This window comes from Sander vitreus, chromosome 8, assembly GCF_031162955.1.
Source record: "Sander vitreus isolate 19-12246 chromosome 8, sanVit1, whole genome shotgun sequence".
NCBI lineage: Eukaryota > Metazoa > Chordata > Actinopteri > Perciformes > Percidae > Sander > Sander vitreus.
Genome location: NC_135862.1, coordinates 9,975,080 through 10,001,232, shown reverse-complemented (window position 1 = coordinate 10,001,232; position 26,153 = coordinate 9,975,080). Strand labels below are relative to the sequence as shown.

At 40.3% G+C, this 26,153-nt stretch overlaps 1 protein-coding gene across 3 annotated transcripts in view; it reads right to left on the bottom strand.

Annotated features, from left to right (window-relative positions):
* Positions 1-26,153, bottom strand: part of peak1 (pseudopodium-enriched atypical kinase 1) — a 118,501-nt gene that overhangs the window by 88,780 nt on the left and 3,568 nt on the right. For 2 of the 3 annotated variants that reach the window (XM_078256693.1, XM_078256692.1), the window contains exon 2: positions 7,966-8,075. The exons of the other annotated variant lie outside the window; for it this stretch is intronic. The gene's annotated coding sequence lies outside the window, so the exon portion shown is untranslated. The remainder of the gene's footprint in view (positions 1-7,965; positions 8,076-26,153) is intronic. 3 annotated transcript variants of the gene reach the window in all.

Below are 26,153 nucleotides of genomic sequence, written 5' to 3'. Positions count from 1 at the left end.
ATTTATATATTTGATTACAATGTCACACAGCTCTGTTACACCTATGCTAGTAGATCGTTGATCAGCTGTTTCTCCGTGAAGAGAGAGAGTGAGAGAAAATGGTGCGCAACAATCAGCCGTTTTTCCGAAGGGATAGTCAACAAGTCGGCTCTTTAGATCAAATTTTGGTCACCACTATGTATTTTCTTGTCTTTGTTTTTGGTAGTTGTTGTGTTTGGTGTAGTTTCATCGTCCATACGACTCTGTGATTTACTTTTGTCGGGTCCGCTTTGTGGAATGGATGATTAAGTTAGACTCAATGTTTTCTGTTGAGATGCTGAAGCATTGACGTCGTGATATTATTGTGGTAAGCTAGTTCAATTTTGCAGTCGGCACACTGTACAGAGTTTTCGTTTTAATTACGTTTGAACTGATTCCAAACTTTGGACACTTTCTGTCGTTTACTCCAGCCTGTCTCTTCTCTTAGCCCCTCACTATTTACACTCTCTTTCTTCATTGTGTAAACTGTGCCGTCAGTTTCATGGCATGTGTCGCCAGCAGCGTCAGACCGGTGTGCGGAAACACTGTGAGTGATACGTTTCTAACAATGTTTAAACAAAGGATTTTTAGTAATCAAAGTATTCAAGTTACTCGAGGAATCGTTTCAGCCCTACTTTCAGATGATTAACATTATTCAGGACTGAAAACAGAAACACAGGGTAACCACCGAAACATGATTTTTTGAGAGAATACCAAATTGTTTCCTTATGCACATGGAAACATGACTAATCCATTCCATTAAATCGCAAGGCAGTTATTGGGTGTGTTAAAGTACAACTAATAGCCCTGTCTTAAATATAACACCAGCAAAAATGTAATTGACCTTCACATGCTTTACCTATAAATGTTGCATGATTTTGTTCCCCCCAGGGCCAATGATGAAAGATTTATAGTGACTGTCCTGAGCTTGCTAATCACTTAAGGCATTTTATACAGAAAAGACTCCAGCCTCTAAACCCACATGATGGGAGACACAGAAAATTGCCACTGCATTTATGGGTTAAGATGCATGTGCAAAAGCAGCTTAAATGATGTTGTTGCAGTTGCATTGCAAAACACGGGGATGATTTGGTGGCATTTTGGAGGAGCAGTGAGCGTAGGGCTCTATGTAAATCACAGATCAGCAAATAAAACAAGATCAAGAGTCTACAGCCATGCTCGTGCCTCTGTGAGGCTGTACTGGAGCTAAATGCTCACATCAACATGCCAACGTGCTAGTTATGGTAATGCTAGCATGCATATGTTTAGCAGGTATAATGTTTACCATGTTGCCCGTGTTGGTTTAGTGAGTATTTTGGTAATTAACCAACACGAGCAACATGGTAAACAAATACCAGTGACCAGATGATGGCATAAGAAGAAAAGTCAGAAGATCAAAGTTACCACAATTCATCCCCAATAGTTGTAAAGAATTAAAAAGTCAAGCTCATGGTGGCACTCGAGGAAAAGTCAGATGTTCACCAAAGCCAGTAGGATACATCCTCTGGGGAACAGGAATAGATATCAACCAAAGTGGTGGACCAACATTGCTGTCCCTAAAGCCATTCAGCTAGCGTTGCAAAATATATGTTAATTGTAAAATAATAATACTAACACAGTGAGACCACAGAAAGTCTGAATCTGGTCCAACGTGAAACAAGTTATTCATTTACGATAAACAATAAATTGGAGCTTAGGTTTATTTACTCTAAATAGTCCGGATGATGCAAAGTCAAGCTCCCTGCATAATAAATATCAACATTCCTCATTGATGAATGGGAGGGTGGCTGCATGCGTGGGAAAGCATGTCTGGGGAAGAGCCATAGCAGGCCATGAAGAGGGATGACCTCTTCTCATGCAATGGCACATTCCTGCCATAACTAAGTTGAAACAGGCCTTGGATAACTATAGCAGGCAGCGTTGACGGGACTGGGGTCACAGCTTGGTGGAATTTAGGGGAGACTGCCATCCACCCCTCTGAAACCATTTTGAATAGGCTACCTAAATCCACCAAGACTCCCACTGGACCTAGGAGGTTAAGGATGTCAAACTGACGTCATTTTACTACTTGACCTTTGTTCCATCAGCAGGTGATGGCAAGAGAAAGCCAGGCATGTATTTCAATATTGTGGTCAGTGGTCTTGGGATGTAGGCCAGAAGACACATCATTTAAAAAATAAACTCTTCATTACTTAAAGGAATGTGAGACAATAACAATTTTGCATATAAAGCATATATAAAAAAGCAATAGCAAAATTTGTAAATCCAATAAACTTGTGCTGGTGACGCTGAGGTTTCCCTCTGACTAACGGTTAGAGAATTGGAGTAGAGAGCTGACCCATAAATCATTTGATATTGATGTTTCAGACTTCTGTGACTCCCTTGGTGAAATTCACTTTCGTTCTCTGAGGTGCTCTGATGGGAACTCCAACAGCTGCTGGTTTCCACAGTCCACTTAGTGGGGCCTGGTGGGAAAGTCAGGGATTGAGGGAAAGCAGGAGTGTGATGGGAATTCATGTTCCAGACACCCACTCATGTATTGATCTCCACTGCCCTTGGCTTTATTGACATAATGGGCTTCAAGGACAGAGCACTATCCAAGGTCTATCTTTTTCCACTTCCACACTACACTTCCTGGAAGTTAGATACTTTCTATGGCCTAATTGATTTAAACCTTATCAATGAGGTCCTAATGGGAAAACTCTACATTGTTTCCTGTTGGAGCAAGATAGCAAGGGCACTTTTAGTAAGCATTGTTGAAGTGGTAACTCTAGAGGGAAAAAGCACAGGGCACATCCTAATCCATTTATAAAGGACAATCATAGCGGGGGAAAGCAGCAATCAATAAGCAGAGTAACTTAAAGAGCTTCCATGAGTCAACAGTGTGTCATTTTGATGGATCTATACATACATACTGCCAGTCAATACATGCCGACTTTCAGAGTGGTCAGAAACTCCACAGGGACTTTAACGCTACGCTTATGTAGCAAAGCCACAGGCGTCTAAACGTAACATAAAAAGTCTGGTAAAACTATGGTGAATTACTTCATTTTTCCCCCTTTTCATTTTAAGCCAGAGCAGATATTCTACCACTCATATCAGCTGGTACGGATAAGATATCCATGTCTTCGTGCAGATGCTGGTGAGGGTAACAAAACAGATTAAGCATCTAACATTGCAATATTATATATTAAAGTTAAAAAGGTGGAGTCTGCGATTCTAAGCCAATACATTTTTTGTCAAAATCAGCAAATATCTCATCACTGTCCGCTGATCGTTCTGTGGGTTCGTGGAAAAGAATCCGGTGTTCATACACATACTCCACCTTTAAGTGACTATCAAAATAAAAACAGGATGTAACGTTATTGTACTGCTAAATTATAAAAGGAAAAGTAAAGAAATTGCACTTCAACATATACTTTGGCAAAATATCTACAGTTAAAAGATTTTTGGCCCAGTTGAAGTAGATGTACTGGCATTAATTAAGCTGTCAAAAAAATTACAACTTCATTTATAATCTATTTATAATTTGAGTTTTTCATTTTGCTAATGTCATGGTTGTGTATGTTTCTGTCATGGTTGTGTATGTTTCAGTTTCCTGTTTTATTTTGTAGTATTTTCTCCCTAGGTTCTCCCTAGTCATGTCTTGTTTTACTTCCCGCCTTGTGTTTTCCTGCCTTTTGTGATTGTCTGCCTCACCCTGATTTGTTTCACCTGTTCCTGATCCCTAGTGTCACCTGTCCCTTGTTCCCTCATTACCCTGTGTATTTAGTCGCTGTGCTTTCTTTGTCTCGTGTCGGTTCATTGTTCTGTGTTTGCTTTGTTTTTGTGATTTATTGTCGTGTTTTGTTGAGTCGTGGACAGTTGTGCTGGCTCCTTCCTTGCTTCCTGGCCTGCATGCTTTTTGGGATTACTTGCCTGAACGTTTTGTACTGTCATGGTTGTGTATGTTTCAGTTTCCTGTTTTATTTTGTAGTATTGTGTTTTCTCCCTAGTCACGTCTTGTTTTACTTCCTGCCTTGTGTTTTCCCCGCCTTTTGTGATTGTCTGCCTCACCCTGATTTGTTTCACCTGTTCCTGATCCCTAGTGTCACCTGTCCCTTGTTAACTCGTTACCCTGTATATTTACTCACTGTGCTTTCTGTCTGTTGGATTATTGTCAGTTGTTGGTTGTCTCTGCGTCGCGCTTCCTGGTGGTTGGTCCTCTGTCGTGTCTTTTGGTTATTCTTTGTTGTGCCTGCCTGCCTTCTTGAGGACACCTTATTTTGTAAGACTGTTTTTGTTAATAATAATACATTACCTCTACTCTGCATTTGGGTCCAAGCCTTGTTATTTTCCACCTGGAACCTGACAGCTAAACCATCTTCATATTAAGTGCCCCAACATTAGGCGGCCAATCTCAAGGTTAAGAGACCTTTTATATTGTGTGAGTAGTTAGTTTTTTTTTTTTGTCTGTATGTACTTTCCAACATAACTGTTAAGATAAAATGAGTTTGTTTCTGAAGGGGTAGTTTGAATACTTTGGGTTCACTATACGCCATCTTCTTTGTCAGAAAACGTTAACTTTAGCAGGAGAAGGTCTGGGTGGAAGTGCCCTATCTTTTTTTCCCAGTGGGAATGAACCTAACCTACAGTAGCTCTAAAAGTGTGGAGAAAACCAGGGTTATGTTAGTGTTCTGTTCCTGTTTGACATGACCATCTGTGCTATAGCTACAGCAGCCAGGCTGCCACCTGCCTGGGGAAACAAAAATATCTTTTGAATAACAGGTTCACAATAAATGACGAAAGCTATTAGATTATTTGACATAATCTGCTACTGTTGTACTCTAACTTCATCTGTTCAAAAACCTGTGTTTAAACACTTGCTCACTAAAATTAGAAAATTGTTCACTAAAAGGGCTGAGGTTACAGCTAGGTGTTTACACTGCATTTGTTCTAACAATTGTAATCAAGGGATTAGCTCAAAATGGGGGTAGTTGATGGGCCTTGACTTGAGTGTTCATTTGTTGTGTGTTTAGTTTTTGTTCCTTTATTGCATCTGATCGTACAAAGAAATCTGGAGATGAAGGAAAAAGCGTATAGCAAAAGGATGGAATTAAAATCAGTTTTGATATTTTAGCTCTGCTGATTGAAATTAACGTTAAGTAAATATATTAAAGTGCTCATATTTTGCTGTTTGCCTTTTCCTCTATAGTGTTTTTTTTTTTTTTTTTGTGTGTGTGCATGTTATAGGTGAAAAAGTCCACCCCAAAGGGACTCTCCATCTCCAACGGAAAACGCTGTTCGCAAACAGCTCTATTGTAGTCCAGCCTTTTCTTCCGTGACGAACGTGCGTCACTTTGTAATACACGTCGCCTAGCTGCTAGCGTGCCACACCCTCAAACTCTGCTTCTGATTAGCTAGCAGTGCTTGCATAGGTGCTGCGCATGTGCGACTCCCATTAAAGATTGTAGAGAAATGAGATGTCTCACTCTGTAGCTACAACAGAGAGCTCAACACACAGGGTGAAAAGAGGAGCTGCAGCAATGTGCAGTACAACAAAATGGTGTTTCTTGAAAATTAAACCATGTAAACCTATTCTGATATAACTTCTAAATACAATTATGAAGCTAAAAATGAGCATAATATGAGCACTTTGCAAAATCATGTGGAAAAATAATGAAAAGCTATTTATTTGACCAGGTTATTAATGGTTCAGTATTATTCAGTCATATGCAAACTGTTTGAATTTGCTTTGGGGTAGAATACTAATGTTGCCTGCAATTGATTTGCGTTCCTTCAGTAGCCAAAGCAAACCCACAATGGTTTACATTTCTACACAGATTGATGGAAGTTAAACATGCGTGTGATACTTTCCCAGCGCTGACAGCAATGACCAGCTCAAGGCAGAAACTTTTATTTTCCAATTATTTATTTTTATGAATCTTTTAATTCTTTACTTTCTAGCGTGTCAATGAATACAGCTCTGACTTTACTAGTGCTGCTATCATATATTCATAGGATTATTACCCCAAACACCCCCATATCCAAAACACTAATTAGGTTCCCCAGAGGAAATCAAGAAAAGATGTGGATGCCACATTCTTGCGGCCTCGTGAACACATTGAAGTTAAAGACCTCACTATCAGTGAATCAGCATTTAGAGGATAATTATGTCAAAAACAACCCACTCAAATCCTCTCCCCCTGATCCTCCATGAGACTAGATGGCACAGGGTCTATCAGTGGGAGCCTGTGAGCAATGGGTGGTGGCTGGCCTTGACTCAGCCAGCGATCTTGCAAGTCCAATTATGCTCAAGCCCATTTCAAAGTCCTTGTAAATACGAATGTGGGATTTTGCTCTGGTGCTAATTAGGCCTTGGAATCATAAGAGACCTCACAGGGACCATGACATTGCCACAATAGTTGGATCACAGTACCCAGATACCCTAAACCTTTGCATGGAACAGTGCCATCATATTAAAGGCAAAACCCCTATCGCTATTGAGTTCAGCGCTTTTAAACCTTCTGAAAGTAAATTCTTTTACAACACCATTATATACATCTGGGGTCTTAAATAAGTAATAGAAATGTTAACAAAAAATCTAAAAAAGAAAAGCATTCATATTTTTATCCAAAGAGTTTAGAGTAGAGTATAGATAAATAAATAAATGTAAACTGCATATGCTCAATCTTCCTGTACCAAATAGACAGAAAAATGTAACTGACAGCTACCACTTAAACTGTCACAGTTGCAAGACACAACAGACAAAACAAATCAAAGGTTTCAGCAGGGAGGAGGAAAAACTGAATAAAAAAATATGTATTGTCAATGTGAAACAACAGCACTGACAACCATGTAGGCCTAAATGCAGAGGGACTTACTGAGACAACATAGCAGTCTCAGTCATCAAAGTAGAGGTGGCGATAACTACCAAAACGGAACGAAAAACAAAACAAGGCCAGAAATAGCTGCTGAGCTTTGTAGTTGACGTGCAGCTACAGTTTTGAAATACCTTGGTCATGAAGTCAGAAGGGATGAAATCATTTTCCAGCAAGAGAAAGATGAGTGTATACTAAAAAGAATCATTCTGCAACAATTAAATCATCTGAACTTGGCTTGAATTAAACTCCAACATGTAAATAGTCGGCTAAATAAAAATATAATATGAACATTCAGCAGTATTACACTCAACATGACACATCCGATCACTGAATGTATGTACAGCATGTTTTTGACCTCTCGCTCCCCTTTGAGGCTGTTGAGCAGTTTGACAAATTTGACTGCTTTGTAGTGGTTCCTCTGTGCCAAAGCGTGAAGAGAACTGGTTACAGAAAGGAAGATTTATAAAGGGGCAGGCACACAATCAAAGAACTAATAAACATCAGCCCAGGCAGCAAGGGCAGAAACTGGAAGACACAATATGACCATCCAGCCTCCTTTTGCAAGGATGACTAACCCTGCGTATATGAGACTAAGTCTACTTCAAATATTATTTAAACTCAAAGCTATCAGAATGAATACAGGAACACATCAAAACCAGATTCTGTCAATAGTCAGGTTGAAGTTATTAGTCTAGTTTTTGCCTTGTCATGGTGATGTTACAGATGGTTGTATACTTGTGCGGCAGTTTATTTGTACAACCCAATATTACTAATGTCTCAATTGCCTTTACAGGCCCAACAGCAGCAACAGTTCCATACCCAGCCCAAGCTCTTAAAGAAGTAAGGCACAAACTCACTCAGTACATGGAGTGGCGTAAAACTGTCTTTTTAACTCATTTTGTATTTGCAGCAGCTTAGAAAGAAATTAGAAGGGCTTAGTTTAACGCAACAGATCTCCCTGCAAATTCCAAACCGACAGAACTACTGTCATGTACTAAGAGATTGCATAATCATATGAACAGCATTTTTAATGATTAATTGCCCTTCTGCTGATGACAGGAAACCAAACGTCTACTCCGCTTACCTGCCAGGATATGCAGCTCCCTGTTGTCTTGAGTGTTATAGGTCTGAAAGCACCAGAAGTCACTGATTCAGACAAAACCGCAGGGCATCTTAATGTGGCAGCCAATTTTCCTGCAGACAAGGGAGGCAAGAGTCGAGAGAGGGCAGATGTCAGCTTAATGTCACCATCAAGTGCTCCAGGTGAGCACATACTCCTGAGAAGTCACAGATACAGGCTAATTAAAACAAATACGGATTTTTGTTTAGAAATTTAGTGTATTCACATTTGAATCAACAGAAGCACAGAACAATTTGTAATTCCCATATGTACTAAATGTTTCAACTAGGCAATTTGTTTAGGTGTTGAACTACTGAATACAGCAAATCACTAAAAGCTGATGACAAATCAATCCAAAAAAATTCTACATTTGGTAGTTCAAGTTTGGCAGATTCCACGCATGGAGATTTTTCCCCACAAGAAAAAGGGACTAGGGTAAGATATGGCACTTTAACAGTGACATTGAAGTATGGTGGACCCTGAGCTCCTCAATTATCTAAATTAAAAAGGAAACTAACCTGTATAGCTTTGGCACCTGTTTGCTTCATGCTGAGGTCGGTCAAGCAGGTAGAACTCAATATGACACACTATTACTAGCCTGCTTTGTCACTAACAGCAGCAACATCAGCACACAAGCTGTGACCAAGGCTAAAAGTGAGAAAATAAAGACAAATATCATAAATAATCTGCTTTACATAATGTTAAAAAGGATTTCTTTTGTGGACAATGTGTCTCTACAAGGCCCCAAGCTGAGAATGAGCCTGAAAACAAACACTGCTCCCACTTGATGTGGGATAATCTTCATAAACATCCACATCACCCAGTCAAAAAGCCACTGTGCTTTAATAATGCCAACAGACTAACGAGCCATTCTGCAACACTGTCACGTCCCAATTCTCATTAAAAGCCATGCGTCAACAGAAATTAGACATGAACCACTCCCTTGCCCTAAATTCATCCCTGCAGGCATGGCCTTCTGGTTTCACCCTCTTTATACTGTAGTCTGCTCAGGCAAGAAACCAAGCTATATAAGGAATTGTTAGTGTAGAGCCCAGCTAGTGGCTCTAAACTATTAGAGCCAAGGGTTTAGAGGTGGGGAGTCTGTTTGCACTGAAAGCCTTTTTATTTTTTGTTTTAAGAGGGTCCACTTGCTAAACATGACTCGGGCTTTAATGTATAATCCAACACTAATATTGGCTGCCAGTGGGCAGAGGATGGGGGGAGGTGAATAGAATGTGTGAAAACATGCAGGTGTGAGTGCTGTGCACATGTCCAAGTCTGGGTGAGTACCCATTCATTTTGTGAAGGTGTATGCTTCTTAGCAAAAATCAAACCAACATAATGTAATTTGTGCGTATATTATCTCAATCACAATTATTATGTTCTTGTATTGATACGAGAGGCTTGGCACCTGTTCCTTACAGTTAGTCAGTCCCTCCAGGATTTCGCGGCCTTTTTTTGAGATTGTTGCGGCCCAAAAAGCCAGATTTTTTGCGGGAGCTTTTGTAAAAAAATTGCGATAAAAGTTGCGATGTCTTTTGTGTGTTTGTTGCAAAGTTGCGGGGGACAGTGAAAATTGCAATTTTTTTTTTATAGTTCTTTAAAAATAAACTTGTTTCGGGGGGGATTAAAACTACTCTGGGTTGGGTTTTCCTAGTAACTTTACCAAAAAGGCTCAGGATGCTACAAATGTTGGTATAATATGAAAATGGCGGTGGATGGTGGATTTAAGACAAAAATATATTAATTTATTGAATTAATCAAATATGAACATATGTGTCAGTGGCTTGTGGATCTTTACATTGTTAATTTCCTAACCTGGCCTGGGACACACATTCGGTTTGATAAAGTACTTATTGGACTTTAACTTATCATTGCACTACAATAACGAGCGTAGTTGTCCTCAATTTAGGTCATTGTGTCGTCTCATCTCCGGTTTTTACTGCATCCACCGTGTGTGTTTGTGTGTGCGCGCGTCAGTAGCGGGGGGAACTGTATGAGCAGCAGCCCCGCCCGCTGCAGACAGCCGACAGGATTGAAACAGCAGCCGCTGACTTTAGAGTGAAAAATCGTTACAGCGTACATTGATGTTAACATGTATACAGTTTGGCAGGACGGTCTGAAATGTTTTGCATGGTCTTTCGCTGTATGTTTTGTTGGTAAATGTGAGATGTTTGAGTCTCGTCTTCATATCGGAAACAAGCTCTCTCTCACTCCCGCTTGGTCAGTGGCACTCAGAGTCACATTATACTGACGTAAAGTATGGCACGTGGGACTGCTGGGATTGGTTGAAGTCGCGGGAAACTCCGGTTTTTGGTCAAATTTGCAGAAAAGTTGCGGTGATTGGTCAAAATTGCGAGTCGCACCAAAGTCACGGTGATTGGTTGCATTCGCGTGAATTGGCGCAATCGCGACATTGCGAAATTCTGGAGGGACTGGTTAGTAAAAGGTAAAGCATACATAAAGAGAGTGCCAAAGATATAGTACAAGAGAAAACCATGCATCCCAATGAAAGTAAGAACACTTTCAAGTTGAATTGTATTTAAAAGTCCAAAATGCCCCACATATTACAACTAAAAAAGAAGAGAAGAACTAAGAAATAAAGTCTAATGTGCAGTCAGGCCAATTCTCCACTGGGCTTACCTTTTGCTCCTGGTTTTGGCCGTGACCACTTCCTTCCTCTGGCTCTAATTGACAGCGCACTACAGTATTTCTACGTAGGCCAGGGTTTTCCTTACCATTTTAAGGCTTAGGGGACAGCACCCAAGCTGTTTTGGACACCACCTAAACAACAAACACCTAACATTTTCTTAAAGGAAGAACCCCTAAATCCCCTGCCAAATAATTGCACCTACTGTAAATCTTCCACAAACCTAGGGTATAAACACTAAAACACTGTAGGCAGATAGCTAAACACATCCATATGTCCTTTTATGGCAGTTAAGTAAAGGTAATCAGGGCGGATACAGAGCTGAGCACACCAGGCTATTGCTACTGTGATGCAAACTGTTTTATTGCATCCCAACAGCACTACTGCTGCACCCACTCTTTGAGCTGTGCCTATATTATAATGCCTCCACAGGCATTCTTGAGTCACAAGCTGCTGCTATGATGCCATGACGGACAACTTTCATGCATTAAGTTTGGGAAATGTACAAGATTTGAAAGGTTAAGATGTCAGCCTTTGGCAACATGCACATGCACTGGGCTTTTGATCTCCAACTCAAGCTAAGATTAAGAGATTCCTATGGGAAGGAAGCATGCCAAGCTCAACAGAGCCTGAATCAAAGACTTTGCATGATACTAGCCGTCAAACCACATATGACATTATTGTACTTGGCTGGCTTGTAAAGCAAAAGAAAGTTTCAAAGACACTGACATGCTAGTGTCATGCTTTAAAAAAATTGTGTTAAGCTCTATAGGAGATGGCTGTCAGGAAGATGCTATTGGGCATTGGAAAAAAATTTTGGTGATCCACTTTTATTTTTATGACAAACACCACGACATTTAACACAAATTAAGTATCTTTTTTTAAGATGTCAGATTACACTGACAGCCAGGAACAGTGCTCCTTAACATTCACAAAACATTCTGGTGTCTGCATTAAATACACAGATGTTTCCTCCTCTTAGCCATGTGCCTAAATTGGTTGTGTGTGCAGACTAAGTGGGCTGGGAGGCCACAGGACAAGAAGCTGACTGTTTGCAATGGTCCATGGAGCATGTCTTCATGACCCTGTTCCCAAGACAGCAACAACTGAGAGTTCACCATGACCTTTATAAGAGCTTGGGAAGTTGGGTATTATCGGATTAAATCAAAAAAGATTTCAGAGATTCTGAGACTGCAAAGCAAGAATTGGCACGTTTTTCTCCAAGATGTGATATTCTTGCTCAAATCCAGTGTCTACATAGTTCTAAAATGCATTCAACAATTACTCTGATAAATACATAAACAGATGTAGGGTGTGTGAATCACAAACTGGACCAACATCTGAAAAGATATGGTCACAGACAGTCAAAGGCCATCAACAAAAGACTCACACAAGTCTACTCCAACCTAACCCAACATAAACCTGCCACTCTGTCTCCATGGTAAAATGATTATGTCATGACTCAAGCATATTGAGGAAAATGCAGCCTAGGTAGGCTGTGACAAGTGACTGAGGGGATACAAAATTTGTAAAACAATAGGCATGCATGCCAAACGACTAGACAAATGACTGGAATGGAGAGCTACCCTGTAGAACATTAGCCATGATGTCATTATTATGCATCTTAGAGCCAGGGCAGAAAAAGCATCTGCACTGATCCTAGAGCAGAGGGCTTGCATCACATTTAGATGGCATCAGACTCTATATTTAAATATGATTCTGCAAGACAGGAAAGGACTCTGACATCTCCTGGATACAAGTTACTTAACAATAACCTCTTTATCGTCTTTACAAGGTATATTCCCCTTCCTATTTCTTCTTTTAATAGTATTTGTATTTATTTTCACAATCCATGTTTCTCCTCACAACTCCTTAACTTTCTCTTGCCCTCTCTCCATACAGTAGGCCCACTGTTCAACTCCCAGGGCAGGCAGCTGGCTCTACATCAGACACATTCGAGGACAAAAGGGAAACTCCTGATTGTCGCGGTGAGGGCAGCCACCCTTGGCAGTGCTAAGTGGGATTCCGGTTGTTTATGGTTGGCACTAATTACAGATCGGCAGACCCACCAAGCTCTAGAAACTCCATTTGGTACAAAGAAAACACAGAACTGGTTGAGACAGAAAGACACAGACTGACCATTAAAACTGTCTCCACTTGCAGCAAGCCAGATAAAACATGGAGTGATATAAACTCAATGGGGTGGCTTAAAGACATCACTCAGGATCAAGCTCACACTCCTTGGGGAAGCCTATTAACTTGCGCAGGGGCACAATGTTGCAGTTTTACTACTACCCTGAGAGGTGATGTAGTCAGCATTTTGAGTATGTATGGATAGAATTTAATTCACACTACAGGCTGTTGTAAAGCTAATCATGAAGATAATCTCCCTCTTCAAAGCTCCGTGTCTCACTTTACAATCGCTGTAAATCCCTAGTGGCAGCATTTGTTTCAGCAAAGTGTTGCATTAAGCTTTATATCTTTTGCAGGGAACCCCCGTGCAAGATGACTTGGCCTGTAAAGACTCCAGTCAGTCATTCTGAATCAGTAATGGAATTTAAAAACCTCCAGGCCTGTTGTAACTACCCTTAGTAGCTTAAAAGATACTCCTATTGGGCGGTGTTCCTACAGTGCAAAAGATAATGGCATCACCCGACACCGCCAAGAGACAAAGAGAGTGCCATCCTTTTTTAGAGATATCAGGCATTACAAAGGCAATTTATTTATATAGCACAATTCAGACACAAAGGCAATTCAAAGTGCTTTACATGAGCATAAACTTATAAGGCAAATAAAACAGAAAATACAAAAGGTCAAAGCAAAACGGAAAAAGATCTAGGTTTAGCATTTTGTATCTCTCTTAAAATGGGATACTCCCTAATCCCCTCATTTTTACAACAATAAACACTCCTATGGTGGTGTTCAAATAGCTCAATTAGCAAAGGTGCATTTAAGATCCTGCCTGAGACTTGTGTTAGGCCTACAGGTCATTCCCTACCCTCTAGGCTACTGGTTTTATGTCTCCACATTTTTACAGCATCTATATAGCATCCTGACATGGGGTTTCTGCAGGTTTCACCAAGTCACATTTAGGACTTTTTAAAGACCATTATGAATGAAATTAAAGACATTTATCACAACATCAACTGAGCCCTGAATTTAGTTTTTTCAAGCCAAGTATCACTAAACTTGCACTTCCTCATAGCTGAAGAATAAAATCTGTTTTATGCCTGTGGTACAATCCGAAAGAGACTCGCACCAATAACACGAAAGCTGATTGGCTGCAATATAAGTTACATGTTGATCTCATTGATAGTCGTAATACAGTGAAGCTGGACTAGCGAAAGAAATAACTACAACACCACGGAATTAAATGAGCATAATGAGGTAGCGTTGCATGGACGTAGGAAAATAAGACCTGTAAATTATTAAAGACCTAGAACACAACACTCTGGCAAATTTAAGACTTTTTAAAGGCCTAACATTTTGATTTAGAAATTTTGAGACTTTTTAAGACCCCGAGGAATCTATGTGACAACTGTGGGTGTATCATTTCTATTCCCCACAAAGCTTTGACAGACAAGTGAATAGAGAGTCCAGACAGGAGGTGGGCATGCATGTGAATTGTTGATAGCACATGAACATGGAATCACTGTGAAAGCTAAAACCTGTGAATGGCTTGTTGCAGATAGCTGCTTGATTGAGCTGTGATAAAAGGTGTCAACCTATAGCAAATTCAGCAAAAACAAACAAAACAATGTGTTGAGTAAAATCCAGCATGCAGTCCCTTTGAAATATGCACTGCATAGAAATGCTTAATTCAAACAGAGCACTGCTTTGCAATTAAACACTAAAGTTTGTTTCACTTCCCTCTCTGCTTTGTGCTGGTTGGAACCCTTTGTATTATAAAATGACAACTACCGGGCACTTTTGTTTTGGCTTAATGCCAATAACTAGATTCAGCAATTATGGGTTATGTTCTTGCAGTTGAAATAAGAAAGGAAGGAAAAAATATTTAGATACTTATTTTAATTCCATACATAAAATACTGAACAAAACTGTATTTTTTTTTTTGTCAGACGACATACATATACACGCTGTGAGACACACAAGGGCTGACCTCATTTCATGTTTGATATGTTTGCTCTATTAGTTATTAGTCTTTATGTCCTTGTATAAAACGACTTTGACAAACCTGTTTAATTAAAGCCCTTCATGACGAAAGTCAGCCTGATTAATATGCATGTCCTCCTTTCCGGCATGCCTCCACACCAAGCCTAATTATTGCTTATACAGTAAAAGTAAATTAACATGCCTTACTTAACTAGCTGAGATGTAATGGGGGACTCATGAGCGTGTGTGCAAAAGAGATAGCTTTTAATTAAAAAAGTGCTGGTGGATGTAGGGTGAGTATGAAATATATAGCTTATATATATTTTGTGTGTGTGTGTGCGCAAGAGAAAGAGCTCTAAATAATTAGCAAATTTCAACCTCCTTACTCCTTATTACTTACTAAGGCTAAATCATTTATTCAACTAATGAATACAGAAAACTGATTTGAATTTTTAAACGAGCAATGTCCTTGTATAGGAAGGGCATGTTTTTACACAAATATGTAATCATATTTAAGTTATATTTTGAATATTAAGTTAACAGAGTCTTAACACAAAATAATTTACAGTCCAATGGCAGTGACTTCAAAACATCTTCAACCTCAAAAGTATTCATCAAATGATTTCTGGGCTGGTTTACAACAACTTTTTGTTGTTCTGAATGAAGTATAAGGCAAAGTAGTAAGTATATCAATTAGGCCTGTCGCGATAGTCAATAAATCAAAAAAATGAGCTCGATAATTTTTTCCGGCCGCGATAATTTCCATTTGCATGCTTGTTTGTTTTCCTTCTCTCTCTCTCTCTCTCTCTCTCTCTCTCTCTCTCTCTCTCTCTCTCTCTCTCTCTCTCTCTACCAGAGACTGGATGACCACTCTGTTTCTTAACGTAACGAACACGTGTGTGTGTGTGTGGTAGGGAGCTCTCTGTAAGGCAAAAGAAGGAATCCTTTTGGAGTCCATTCTGTTTCAACTGTCGTCTGGTTTCAGGAACTGTTAAACTGAGACTGTGTGTGTGTGTCGGCAGAAAACAGAACTATTTTGGTACAAACATTTACTCGCCATGTGGCAGATATAATTTATTAATTATATATTATTTAGATTTAATATTTAGTGTTTAATAAATAATTGTTAAATGTACAGAGTCTGTAGTCTATCGCACAAACACTCGAGGAATGCTGCAAACATTTGACAGCCAGTACGAATTGTACGAACAGCGTGAAAGACGACATACTAAAAGGAGATCAAAGACATATTGTGGATATTTAAAATGTCTTCCAGTTCCAGTGTTAAATATTCTTTAGAAATAAAAGTTAATTGATCTTTGAAAAGGTGTACCTGCATTATTATGCCATTATCATATTAGATGAAAATGGTCTCAGAACGACAATATTATCATTTATCGCAATCATTTCTGGGACAATTTATCGTCCAGCAAAATTTGTTATCATGACCGGCCTAATATCAATAGGTTACTGGCCAATGTGTCTGTTGCACTCCTGGCAAGATTACAATACTAAAATCTTCCCCTTGATAAATAAAAGCTGGTCTAAAAAGCAGTTCACAATGACCCGAAGTACGAAAAACAGCGTCTTTTGGGCAGCATGGTGGCCCAATGGTTAGCACTGTGGCCTCACAGCAAGAAGGTTCTGGGTTCAACCACCATCAAAACACGTACTACGTTCTCCAGTCAGTGCCCTTGATCAAGGCTGGAGTTCGTCCCCGGGCTCCCTTGAGGGATGGGTTAAATGCAGAGAGTGAATTTCGCTACATGTATGTGTACGTGACAATAAAGTACCTTTAACCGCTTTGGATCTTGGATTACTGTTTTACACTTCACCACAACTGAACCTAAACAGATACTGTATGATAACACAAGTGGGGACGTTTCACAGTGTAAGAAATAGTATCATCTTCCCTATTTCAGTCCTCTCTTTGCACCCCAAAACAACATCTTCCTTTTTCTGACGCTAAAAGAAACAAACATAAAGGGTTTCCTCTGATCTTTGCCAAGTTCCCATCACGTGTTGGTGCAGGTGTTCTGCTCTAGTGTTCGCCCAGAGGGAAGACGATTTGCTGGCACAAGGGAGAAATATGCAAGCCAGAAAAAAATACATGTGTATTTCTCCATTTACGTCTTTTGTTCTTCAGCAAAGAAAACAAACACACTTTCAACATTTTGACTGAAACTCCTCCTTTACAATGCCAGTGAAAAACCAAGGGAGAAAGCAATTCATATATTTAAACATCACATTTGCACTTTAAAAACTGCAATATGCTGTCCCAGTACTGAGTCCAGACATATAAAATCAACTGAATGCTGGAGCTTGTGCAGCTGTGGTCTTGTTGCTTGCCTCATACTCATTGGCTAGTTTGTGCACAGCCACTGTTCCTGTCAGTCAACAGTCCTCTGGATCATAGGGCTTCCAAATCCTCCTCTTCCTCCTTCCATGGCCCAGATCTACTGGCTGTATGCCAATATCTGGGCAGGATACCCACCTGCTATAACAATGACACACTCATGGCATGCAATAGTTTCACAAGCAAGCAGTCATTTCAAACACCAAATCCACAAAGTCACTCTTAATGTCCAAATAAGGACTTCTGTTCCTTCTTACCTCATGTTATCGTTCACACAATTCTTAGACAGACAAGTCACACTTGTCTCATCTCCTACGAACCACCAGCCAGGAGCCCCAGTCAGTCTGATATAGCTGTGGTATGGGCCCAGTGTGGGCCAGGTTCTGAAGGAATGGGAATATTTGTTTTCTTGCCATTTCGATCTTCATGTGATCCAGATCATGTCACGCACCAAACAACAAGCAGGGGGGGTGTTACTGTTACAGAGATTCGGCATGCACCAATATTGTTAATGAGATCACAGCGTGGATGGGCTCTGTGTGTGTGTGTGTGTGTGTGTGTGTGTGTGTGAGTGTGAGTGAGACAGCGACAGCAGTTAAACAGGTAATTCGAGATGTGCCCTCACTCAGCTGGATGACTTGGAAATGGGATGAGTCTGCAAATTTAAATTGAGCAGCACCGGCAGGATTATTTGTGGAAAAGAGTCTTGCTGTGTCGGGCAAGGTCAGGCAGCGGGTGTTTGTTTACAAGTGATGAGGTGGTGAATGCGGGGATGCATTGTCAGTGGGAATGTTGTGTGGTGTCATAACCACCTTGGAATGCTAGGTGACAAATACTGTACGGTATAATTGTTCTTCTGTTTGCCAGTGAAAATGGACTGATCAGTTCATATACAAGTTTCTCTCATTATCCATACAGTATCAAGACGTGTTACTGAAGTGAATAAAAGAATTTAGACACTGTGAGGAATTTAATTAAAGCATGATACGGCCTGATCACGTACAGCACATCCATCTAGTGTTGAGGTGGTGTGGACAGTTGGAACGCCCTTGTGTCAGGTATTAATCCAGGTTTACTCTACAGCTTAAGGCAACAACAAATGTGATTTTAGATATCCTGATACTATGGAAATAATTCCTCAACAATACTGAGATATTGGCCATACTGCCTATCACGGTTGTTGGTGACCTAATTACTTCATTGTCCACATCCAAATGACTACAGCTATCACAATAGTTGTGCCAACATTGGCCTACAGCATGATGAAGGAATTGGGGTTCATGTCATCACGTTTTGCTTAATGGTCTATGCAGTGTGACATAGTAATGGAACTGTGATTAGATAGTAGCTGCGGTACACTGGTAGTATATTTCTCTTAGCTACTACAGTTCAGCATTGAACACAATGTTCCCAATAGCTCAAATAAGCCAAAGCTGATGCACAGAGGTATTAAAGTCGTCCCTGTTGATCACTGAGTCAGGACAAGATTAGAAACGGCCGTGAAAAAGACAAGGGGTCTTACTGTAAGAACAAGAGATTAAAAAGCAAAGAATTTCTAAATTTCCCATTTGGATGGAAATAAGTGAGTCATGATGACATAGTTTAGCATTCAGAACTGTGGCGGAAAGGTTTTATACATTTGCAGTATCAGGAAGAGCCACTAATAAGTGTGGATTCGTAGAGAGAAGCAACACACCCACCAACCCCCATCCATCTCATCTGTAATTTATGAGATTTCTATATTCCACTGAGCTTTGTCAAGATGCAGCTTAAGAACCACATAAAATAACAACTGTTCCAAAACTCAGTTTATAAAATGTAACCTTCTGCAGACTAAGGGCCGTTTTACAGTAGTCACAGCCGAGGTGGCGCGCGCCAATGTGACGTCAAAATGACGTAGATCTCGCTGGCGCGCCAGGATTTTAAGTGCCCGACCGGAGTTCGTGCACCATTCTATTTTTTTTTCCAGCAGCGCGCGACAAAGCGGAAACAGGAAGCATGGACGAGTTCACCGGATGCCAGGACTCTCAGAGTGACTGCAAGTCTCTCTTGTAAACTTACTGGCTTAAGATGAGTTCTTATGGTGAATGATAGGCCTGATCCGACGAAGTAGGTCATCGAATCAAATCGAAGCATTGACGTCAATGCTGCTGCCAGTTCTGCCGTTGTTTACATTCTTCTTCTTCTTCTAGCCCGTAGAAATTAGCTCATTAGCGCCACCTCTGTTCAGGAGAAGACTGCAACTAGTGTTGCGACCACCATGCGCAAGTATAAACAGTTACGGCGCTCCCATGACGTCACACTGGCGCTCGACAGGTCGGCTGCAGCCAGTATACCCCACGTTTGAGCCGTGTACCTGATGACCGTTCTGATATCCAACAAACACGCACGCAAACTCACCACAACCCAGCTCCAAAAACCTACCATACTTCATCCTGAAAAGCTTCAGATTATTGTACAAGATAATATTGCATGCATGGAAGTGGCCCCCATCCAGCCCTGTAATCTCCAACAGCAGGCAGAGCTCAGGTTCACCATGGTAGACAAGTCCAACAGCAGCAAGGTTTGTCTGAGAGACTTCAGCACAACACGTAGCATGTTATTTAAAGATGCAGGCTGAGTCCGGGAGAGTTAGTGAAGTCAAAACTTGGCCAAAAGCAAGCACCCCTCTGTGCTCTCAACACATAAGTAAGCCAGAATTTTCTTTCCTCACTATAGCCACAACCAGACACGGAATCTTTGTACTAACTCAAACAAATACTTGCATAGATAGATCACCACAGATCCTTAAAGGGAAATTATCCTTCCATACATGGAGTTTTACACAGTACCAAGGCAATTAAAAGTTCGAGATCAAGTAACACTTGATCTTTTATTCACGCCACTTAAAACTCTAATCCAAATTTCAACATAAAAACAACTGAACCACAGGCATTTGAGAAATGTATTCACAATAAAAGCATACCTAAGTTCTTTCAGAGAAAGGCATTTTTTTCCCTGGACAGACTTTGTCAGGAGAGTTTCTGTTTCCCTGTTTGGTGACATTTGTGCAGTGCAAAAGTCAGTCAGGGTCTTTGATAGTCAGACTATCAGTCAAGGCAAATCCCAGAGAGCAGTAGCCATTGGGCCAGACTGGTGCCAACACTCTCCTGGATCAAAAGCCTAACTGTAGGTACACGGTTGATGCAGGGGATATTTTTCACCAGTTCCAGAGATACATGATGACAGAAATGTCAGAAATGTAAAGTGTGCACGTGCATATGTGCACACTTGCTGGGTGGGCTCAAATGCATGTGACTGCATGTCACTTTATTCAGTGTCAACAGTGAATTGTATTTGTATTTCAGAGTTATTTGCTTTGCCCCATATCAGACTTACTCACTTACAGACTTAATCACCAGAAATGCAGAACTGTGGGACCGAGCCTGAAGGCATTTTGCCTCTAAATTAAATTGGAAACTGGATTCATCCGGAGTTTTTGATCTCCCACCACATATTGTTAGGTCTTTATTGGCCATCTCTCCTTCCAGCCTCAGGCTGTAAGCTGTGTTAGTTCTCAGACTGAGGGATGTATTAGGAGCTAGGATTGCAAAACTCTCCAAAAAAGAATAATTTATTCAGATAGTTTCCACATTTCATTGTAATACAGAAAGCACCTATTATTCTTCTCAGTGTTCAAGAGTAAAAAAATGTAGCAAAGTTTCTTCAAAGACAATAATTAAATGGTAGAAGAAATAGGCCACATGGAGCAATTATTGCATGACCCAGTCCTTGTTGTTGGTTTGAGACTTTTAAGGTCAAGTATACACAGATCTTTGAAAACAATAGGCTAGAGACTTTGATCGCCTCAATGCTGTGACACAAGAATTTTGTGATAAGTTTTAGTGCCGAGTTGAGTGAAATGTATTTAGACACTTGGCAGTTAGCATTACTTAACCTCATACTAACCTTTTACAGAGAAACTCAATATTAACAATACATGTTCACAATTCGCTGGTTGAATATGTGATATTGCAGAAAGTGATATTGTATTCAAAGGGGCTTATCGCTTTTATAACATGGACAATTACTAAAGAAACAAGGCTGGGTTTACTCAAATTCAAACAAATAATTAAGCCTTCAACAAGATGTATTAAAGACTGTGCCTCCTTGACCTAGCTAGTGTGTAATCGTTTTTTCACAAAGAGGGTAATTGACTGGCTCCTATGGCTAACTCTTGCCAACTAAGTTGCCAAACCTGTTCGCAGCCTTCTCTAAAACTACTACTCTTTAGTTTTCTAGTGAAAAGCTATTGGAATCCCCTGAATACCATTGAGGGGCTACAGCCACAACATCACTCATCCCCCCCCCCCCCATTACTCTGTTAGTAAGTGGGAGCCTGAGAAATAACAGAACACATCGAGTTTGGAATGTGACGCAGCTGGAACAAACTCTTGAAGGAATCTCCAAATGAAGCCTTTGGTTTCAGGGTCAGAGAGTCTACTTGAGGCCAGAGTGTATAGAGTGTGAAAAATCTGTGTGCAAACAACACAGATTTGTCAAGGCTCTTCTCATTAATACTGTTATGGAAAGTTTAAATAAAATGAGTGAGCTACCTTTGCCTATGGCAAAGACTCACAATTTTCCTTCAGAAATATTTAAACTTAACCCAAGTGGTGTTGGAACCATGTCTGAGGGATGGTCTCCAAGCCAGGGTGAAATCCTAAAGGGTTCTGAGACAGAAGTTCACCGTCAGGTCATTCAATATCAAAAATGGGGGAACATTAATTTCTACATGCTGCCACATTTTCCTCCATTAGGCTTTCCACTGCCAAAAGCAACAGCTAATGTAACGTCATTACATGAGCCACATCAATCAACTATTAAATAGACTTTAACGTGACATCGTGATGTTTTCACAAGCAGCAAGACAGGTGAGAGGTCTGGAAGACATCAACAATGAAAAGGCCTTACATCACCACTGGCTCTGGTTCAGTCTTTGTTTTATGGACCCCACAGGACGATCACAATGATGATGGTAGTAGTCTATCCCACACCCACTATTCAGTTCATAGCTGACACCAATAAATCCCTGACTATGACAACTTCAGCCCATTAAGTCAGTTTAGGATACGGTGAATAGCTGAACTCTGCCTGCCCTGTGAGGAGAGACACTTTTAAATCACGTTTTGCTAAAAGGACAAAGTTTGACAAGGGTTGGGCAGCAGCATACAGCTTTTAGACAGCGTTAAGTCATTAAGGTCATCCTCTAAGCTAATTGTCCTTATATGTATGCATAGTAAAAGAGCTGTGGCACAGAGGCTTATTGGAATAATACATCCTAACTTATTAATTAAAAACTGCAATTAGTATTTTTTTTTTTATTAATTTAATTCGTTTTTTTATATGCAGCATTACTACATTATTGCCTCAACTCAGGTAATAGCTCATTAGACGAGCTCAGGTCACCACCTTAGCTAATAGCTTATCAGCAGCGCCCTAGCCTGGACTTTCCCAGATAATTACAAATGTTTATAAAGTCAACATTCCTTTACATGTGGAACAGAATATTACTGTTATAACGGTTTTGAAATGTATCACCTCTCTTGAAGCAGTGAATCAAAGGCATGGTAACATAGACAATTGTAATGAAAACTCGACTATTAACTAATACAATATTTTTGACTTTATTACAGCACATACAAGGAGATCCCAAAAATAAAACATGACTCCTAGTCGTAAAATGTTCACATTTTATGTAATATTGTAGCTCAAATGTTGCTGGTTATATGGAAACAAATCTTTGCAAAGCTGCACGTTTGACCACATGTGTAACATGTGCATGAGCACACAAATAGTCACACAGACACACAAACTAGAGCCCGACCGATTTATCGGTGGGCCGATATTATCGGCCGATATTAGGCATTTTCCAAACTATCGGTATCGGCATTCATAATGGCGATAAATGAATATTTAAAAAATAAAATAAAAACGGACGAAACACCCTTCAACCATGTTATGAGTGTTGGCGTTGCATAGTTTGTCCACCAGAGGGCGCTCTACAGCGTCCCTGTTGGGAACATTCGTGTTTAACCCTTTAAGTTTCATATCTTAAAGGGGCGCTATGCAGTTTTGGCCATTTCTTCGCCGTTTTCTTGCTTTTTGATCGCAGGTTTCTCTATAGAGCTCCCCCTACAGCTTCGTAATAGATATTTGGCAGCTCCTATGTTTACTTGTGTCTGACTCCTCGCTCGGTCAGTCTGCCGTTTCCTCTTTCTCTGTTCCTCCGACAATGCTTTCCTAGCTTTCTGCTTCTTTTTTGCCGGCTCAGCCGTGACGATGGTGTGAAAAACTCCATCGCAACCTTGTTAGCCGGTTCCTGAATGGGCGTATGTGTGTAGTGCCATGAAGCAATTTGTTGCATTGCGAGACCTGATATCACGCGATACTTCCTGACGCTGAGGCCAGGGGCTCGCCGGCACCCAAAGTTGCAAGGGTGGTTTTTCAGCTCACAGGCGCTAGGGGGGGAGCGAGATGACCACCATTCAACTCGAAAAAAGTCATATAACCATTCCAATGACTCCGAAGCTGTTCAGTTAAGGTAAATTAAGCTAAAAAAAACTGCATAGTTCCCCTTTAAGTTTGTATTTTTATATATTTTCAGAATATATTTACATATTATCAGAACTTTAATATATTTTGATGTTCCTCTGTTCTGTTGTGACAATAAACTGCATTATCATATTATTTTAGTGAGGACTCATTAATAACTACAAATAACTAATGTTAGGGAAATCTGTTTATGTTTTGTTACGCGTTTCTGGATTTTTTTTTTTTTAAATATATATCGGCTAATATATCGGATTTTTAAATCACCAAATATTTGTATCGATATCGGCCTTAAAAATCCTTTATCGGTCGGGCTCTAACACAAACATGAGCACAGCACACACGGGTTCTGGTAAGACTTTGACGATTGTCCCTGCTGTCTCGTATATCAAATACCCAGGCAGGAGGAGATGCCTTCTGGCTTGATATAAGATGACAGTGGCACAGCAATCGGCTCCTTCATCCACCATCTTGCTACAAGCCACAGATTGAAGACTGATACAAAAATGACTCATAATAACTCTGACCCGACCTGGGATGACACTGATGTCATGTCACATGCAACAAGCGTGAAATTAAGTGAAGAACTGAAAAACAGTAAGTTCATCTGAAAAGACTGCACTAAAATTAAAAAAGAAAGCTTCTGATTCATAAAAAAAAAAAAAAAACTTTGACAATAAAACCAAACCTTTAATCTACCCGTCTGGTGTGGAACTAACAAAATGTTTCACCATTCATTTGGGTGACTTCTGAAATCCAGAGGATTACTTTGTTCTGACATCTTCCTACCTGGATGACTCAAATGACACTACACTGGCTTTTGGTAGGTGCAATGCTATTGCCTGATAGCTGCAAAATGTACTCGATATAGGCCACAACCTGGAGCTGCCAACACAAATTATATCAAGACTAGAGTTTCAAAACAACACGCAATTGGGCTCCAGCTCTGCCTTGATTGCAGACAGAGCTGACGTTTTTGGACATGGCTTCCAGCCCAAACTGCACTTTATCAGGCTCCACTGACCTTCTGTCAGAGTGTTTTGTCTAAGGGGCAACTACATGGCCAAATCTGTGATGGTATTAAATGCTGTTTATCACAAAGAGTGTGACATTTGAAAAAAAAAATGGAATGGTACTGAACTTTGTGTTGAAGATCACAGTTTGGAATGCTTGTGGGTTGCTGAACATTAGACCTTGAAACCCAATTACCAATATCACTAAATATACATTTTTAATAGGGCAGATCCGAATGCTTCGGAGCTCTGACTGTTGCCATGGTAACCAATGTCCAAAACATAATACAAATGCTTTGTTGTTTTTTTTTTAAAGTTGGTCTACATAATTACATATGCATTAACCCAAAAACCGCCCATGCAATAAGGAATAGTAATTCAACATTATTCATTATGCTTCAACATTAACAGTTGGTTTGGGTTTCTTGCCTGCTGGTTTTTCCTGGTTGATTAGTTCCAAAAATATGTAGGCTCTGCTACGTTCTTTCACACACACATATCAGTGTAAAAATTATCAAATTTCCAAACTACAGTAATAAGATTTGCATCCAGTGTAACACTACTGCTCTAATGCAACTAATACTTGCACACACGCACGCACACACACGCGCACGCACACACACACACACACAGGTCCTTTACATTAACTAATGGAGAGATGTCAGAGTGAGTGGGCTGCGACTGCTGAACAGGCACCCTGAGCGGTTGGTGGGTTCGGTGGTTCGGTGCCTTGCTCAACAGCACCTTGGCCCAGGAGGTGAACTGGCATCTCTCCAGCTACCAGTCCACACTCTGTACTTCGGTCCGTGTGTGTGTCCGTGTGTGTGTGTGTCCGTGTGTGTCCGCTCCTTAACCTCTGGGTCACACCTGTTACCTAGCTCAAGCCCTGGCTCAGGGCAAGGGGGAGAGGTCAAGGGTCATGGTTTCCTTCGCAGATCTGTTTCAGAGCACACACATACACATGCATTCTGTCAACCAACAAATGACCTATTATTTATGTCACTGAATTCTCTAAATCTCCAAAACAAATGTTTGTTAGATTCATATTGGCAAAGGAACACATTTGGAATTGTGATAAGCGCACACTGCATTTCTTCCAAGGTTGCAATTATCTCAATTGGCCCTTCTGTGCAATAATAAAAATATAAGCATGCATACAGTATTAATCAGGTGTGATGACAACTCAAATTGGCATACATGTTGGAGTTCTGAATGTACCCTTATTTCTGGAACACTTTTCTTTTGTTTTCTACCAATCACAATTACAATCATTTGGAATTTAATTCAGGCAAAGATTAATGCAACTCAATGGAGAGGGACTGTGCATAATTTCACGTCTTTTAAATGGACTAAAGTGTGCAGTCATACATAATTCAATCGTTTCCTCCCCAATTTGCATTATACTTCAGGGGAAAACCAATGCTACTTG